General features: G+C 52.4%; 1 long non-coding RNA gene across 1 annotated transcript; it reads right to left on the bottom strand.

The window, feature by feature from the left end:
* Window positions 1–2716: 2716 nt before the first annotated feature.
* LOC130833370 (uncharacterized) lies at window positions 2717–4258 on the bottom strand. The gene is made up of 3 exons (XR_009048458.1): window positions 4127–4258; window positions 3059–3097; window positions 2717–2837 (listed from the first exon to the last, which is right to left on the bottom strand). It is a non-coding gene; the product is annotated as an uncharacterized LOC130833370 (long non-coding RNA).
* Window positions 4259–4627: the final 369 nt, after the last annotated feature.

Raw genomic sequence — 4627 nt, 5'->3', positions numbered from 1 at the left:
CCGCTGGGGAGAAGCTCCAGCTCGGAACAGAGCTCACCTCTGTGCAGTCTGTAGAGTAGGCGGAGGGCACGACCCACTTCAGTTGGTAAATCACCTTGCAGACCACCACCACACACGCCCAGACTGTGGAAATGCAGGATGCAAAGGGGCGTAATTTGGAATAGGGCAGGGATACCACCCAGAGGATGTAAAACATGGAATTCATCAAAGAAACCTGCAAGGAAAGCGTTGAAGTCTGTGGGTGCCTTGGTTCGGCTCTTACTCCCTGCCTGTGATCAGAGCGGTTCAAATTAGGGGAAAATGGAAGTTAAAGATACACCCATTGGACCTTCCATAAGAGGTCAACACTGTGCAGAAGAAAGAAAAGGGTCTCAGAACCTGACAACCGTGGTCCTCCTGAAAGCCACTGACCTCCTGCAGGGTGAACCAGATGACCACAGGGGCCACGAGCTTAATGTGTATTTCCAGAACACGTCACAAGAACCCTTGAGTTCCATTAACCATTTCTGGAAGCTTCAGAAAGCCAGTAGTCAGCTTGTCAACTGCCGAGTCCCAATCACTCGTTTGCTGCTCTAGGGGGAAGAGAAAGGCTTTGACCAGACGCCCCTGGAATCATTCCGTGGGATCTGGCTTTGTTGTTGAAAACAATGGGAAGAGGTCTGCATCTCAGAGGAAGCCAGAACAAAGCAGAGAAAACTGGGAAGGCACTGATGTTCTTTCCTAAAGAATGCTGTTTTCCAGTAATACTGAGTGCTGATGCCCAGGTCGCTGGTCCCCACTCCCCACGCTGGGCTTTCCCTCCTCTCTGCAGGTGTCTGTATGGCCTTCTGTCCACATCCCAGACACCTGTAAATGGTCCCGTTTCCCCTTCTACACCAGGGCTGGCAAACTGTTCCTATAAAGAGTCATAAATATTTCAGACTTTCAGGTCATATGGTCTCTGCCACATACTCTACCCTTGTAGCACAAAAGCACCCACAGGCAGTGTGTAGAGGAGTGTGGCCTTATCTGCAAAAACAGGACAGTTGGCTTTGGCCCTGGGGCCGTGGTTTGCTGACCCTGTGTGTTCCTTGCGGGGAGGGGTGCCAGTTCTTTCCCTCTGTCCCCTCAATGCTCAGCACCTTGCCTGGCACATAAAAGGCACCCCCCTAAAGGCTCAATCGTGGGGCATGAATGAATAAAAAACAAACTAACTGCCCAAGGGGAGTTTAAGTGTAACCACTGCCCAAGAGAAGTCTCTCTACATTTGCCGTTCTTAATATCTGCAAAAGAGTATAATTTGGTAAAGTCAGAGACACGAGCATGTATTGAGCACTCCGTTTGTCAGGTGCCGTGCTAACGTCCCCCCCCACACCCCCACCGCCATTTCATATTTCTATCCAAGCCACAAGCTGATCAAAGACAGTCATGGTCCCCAATCACGTGTAAACAGTTGGCTCCCCAAGTAAGCAAAACAGACTCTGGGGACCTCAGTCACTTATAAGTCGCACACGGTGTTTTAATTGAAAGTCAAATGGCAGCCGTCAGCCCAGCTGCTGTCAGAACTTGCAGGTCCAACGGATGTGAACCGGCTCCCCAGCGGGCAGGGGAAAGAAATCAGGCAGGAGAAGCAGGTGGATGGCGGGGGGGACATCCTGACCCCCCACGCCCGGGACACTTGGCCTGCCCCCCAAAATACAAAGTGAAGACAGTGTGCTGAGGTTGCATGGAATCAGGGAGCCAGGTGAACAGTCAGGGTGGATGATTGTTTTTTTAACGAATCAACTGGCTGGACGCTCAGGATCCTTGGCCCCGCCGGAGAGCAGCCCCGGGCAGCCTCGTGCAGGGCTTCTTGGGGAAAGCGGCCTCTCCAACCTGCTGGCGCCTTCCTCCCCAGCCTTCCAGACTCCTCCGCTTTCCACGCGCAACCGCTGGCTTTGTCGGCAAAGTTCTGAGCCCCCTCCTCTTCCCTGCCGGGTCGACGTCTGGAAAGCAAAGGCAGAGCACTCTGGGTACCAACTCGTTAACCTGTTTTATCAAAGCCTGTACGTGCAGTGGGGCCACGCCACCGGGAAGCATGAGCAGGGGACAGAGCCAAGGACTTGGCCATTAGGAAAAGGTTGTGTTGGACCTGCGCTGCTGGGAACCACGTTTATGCTTTTCTTGGGGCACAACTGACTCCAGAAATCAATTTCTGGAGAAGAATGCCACTTGCTCTCACTCTAGTCCTTACCGCTTCTGAAGTTTCCAAAGTATAACCTTAAGCCTGAAAAAGAGAGAGAGGGAGAGAGAGAGAAAGAGGGAGCGTTCTCTGTTTATAAAAGTATTCCTTTCTTGGGCTTCCTAGGTGGTGCAGTGGTTGAGAATCCGCCTGCCAATGTGGGGGACACAGGTTCGATCCCAGCTCCAGGAAGATCCCACATGCCTCGGAGCAACTAAGCCCGTGTGCCCAAAAAAAAAAAAAAAAAAAGTATTCCTTTCTCATTGGATTTATTTAAACAGCAAACTAATAAATTTTTAATAGCTTACTCGTTTATTATATTGACTGGACCAAGCATACACACAGTTAAAAAATAATTCAAAGGGCACAAAAGGGTACACAGTGAAAAGGTACTCCCCTTCCCACCTCTCTCTCCCTCCCCTAGGCAAGCACCATGACAGATTTCTTCTGCATTCTTCCAAAGATACGCTCTGTGTGTATACGCAGATCTCTTGTCCTCGGACAAATGGTAGCACATTCTATACACAGTCCTTCCCCTTGCTTTCGCCATCTGGCCATCGATCTTGAAGCTCCCTCTGGGTCAGTACACACGGGCGGCCTCCTCCTCCCGGCAGCAGTCTCAGGGCACCCTGAGACACTGAGACACACCGTCATTTGCTTAGTCAGTCCCCCAGGGATGGCCATTCGTTCTCTGCTGACATTTTTTTCAAGAATGAGATCAACACCTGAATGCTTGGGAACAGGGTGACTGAGCAAGGGGTAGCTTGGCTGGTGCACCCAACGCGGGGCAGGGCGGGGAGGGTCAGCTCCCTCGGGAGGGCACGCCTCGAGGGAGGAATTTTAAAGAGAGGCACTCACATGTCTGGCAGGAGATGTACTTCGGTTTCCTTCCTGTTGCTGGGGGAGACAGATCACAGGGTGCTTATGTTGGAAGTACAGCGGGGGCTGGTGCTCGTATTATGTTACCATGGCAACCCAGTCCCCAAACATCACCAGCCGCCTCGGAAAATCTTCACCCCTCCACACCATCCCAGTGGACCCGGGGGGCCCAGCTGGCCTCAAAAGAGAACGTTTCTCCCCAAGTTGTCTCCTCCCTCTTCAGCAGGCATTCATTTGGTGTTGTGCATAATTCCAGGGATGGGGGTGGGGAGAAAAGAGCGCACGGCTCCCCGGGAGGCCTCCCAACCCCCTGGGGACCATCAGGCTCCCAGCACCCTTCCTTTTCCTTAAAACTTCCACACCCTACCTTGGATATGAACAAAGCCGCGTAAAAACCAAAAACAAACCACGTGATGTTGACAAAAAAGAATATTTTACAACCCCTGGGGAGAAAAGGAATCAAGCCGTGGTATTTTATGCACTTTTTCACGAAACGTGTTAGGAGTGCGGCAGAGTTTGATCCGAAAAACAGACTCCGGCCTTAAGCAGGCCACAGCCTCCCACCTAATTTTTCTTAGTAAGAAGGCAAATTGCTCTGGCCACGCATCACCTTTTAAAATAAGAATTCAGCAAAATATTCTACCCTATTAGTGACTCAGTCTAAAAGTTAGGAAAACTTTAAAAGCCAAGTTTCACAGCCAACGTCTCCATTCAGAGGACAGACAGTAAAAATGAAAATAAAACAGACCTACAGGCCTGCAGACTGCGCTGTCCTGGAGCAGCTCTCTGACTCTTTCGAGAGTCGCAGCAAAAACAAAGTGCCTCGTTGCTGCCCCGAGGCCCCTGGCAGGAGAGGAAAGTCCCCATCCTGTCGGCGGGCCCTGCAGAGACACGTGGGGTCTGACTCTCCCCACCACCATCATCAAAAGAACACCTACAGGTGGATGACTCAGTGCACGGAAAGTAGACCTCCTCCCACCCACTGCGTGGAGCCCGGCTCTGAGCCGTCAGCAGAATCTCCAGATGCCACCCCAGGGACAGCAGTACCTGTCAGACGCGCCCTTCCATCTAATGGGGCTATTATGCAGGCTGGTGGTCTTCGGAAAGTCTTCATTAAAGTACCGATGTTGAAAGATGCAGGCCAGCAGGAGCACAGCAGGCAGCAGGACCTCAGCAAACAGCTCCTCCTTGTCCAATCGCTCCAGGCCCGCTTCGTGTAACCTGGAACAGATGAGACGGGAGACAGCCCCGAAGGTCGAGAGGCAGCCCAGCCCTGGGTCCTGCCTGACAAAGACGCCTTCCTTAAGAGGCCCCACTGCCCTTTCTCTTGATAACTAAGTGGTATCTGATCCTGAGGGGCCGGGAGAGCAGTAGTGACAGCCGTGCGTGCAGCCCTGCATAGGATCACGATGACAGTGTGGCCCCGGGCTCGGGGAGAAGCGACAGGGCAGACCTCTCCTGCACTATGATGGACGCGTAAGACAGGCGAGCCCGTTTAGAGGATCAGCAGGGCCTGTCAATCCCCAGTGAACACAGTGGGTGGCCAGT

This window comes from Hippopotamus amphibius, chromosome 12 (genome assembly GCF_030028045.1).
Source record: "Hippopotamus amphibius kiboko isolate mHipAmp2 chromosome 12, mHipAmp2.hap2, whole genome shotgun sequence".
NCBI classification, from domain to species: Eukaryota; Metazoa; Chordata; class Mammalia; order Artiodactyla; family Hippopotamidae; genus Hippopotamus; species Hippopotamus amphibius.
This window is presented reverse-complemented; position numbering and strand designations above follow the sequence as displayed.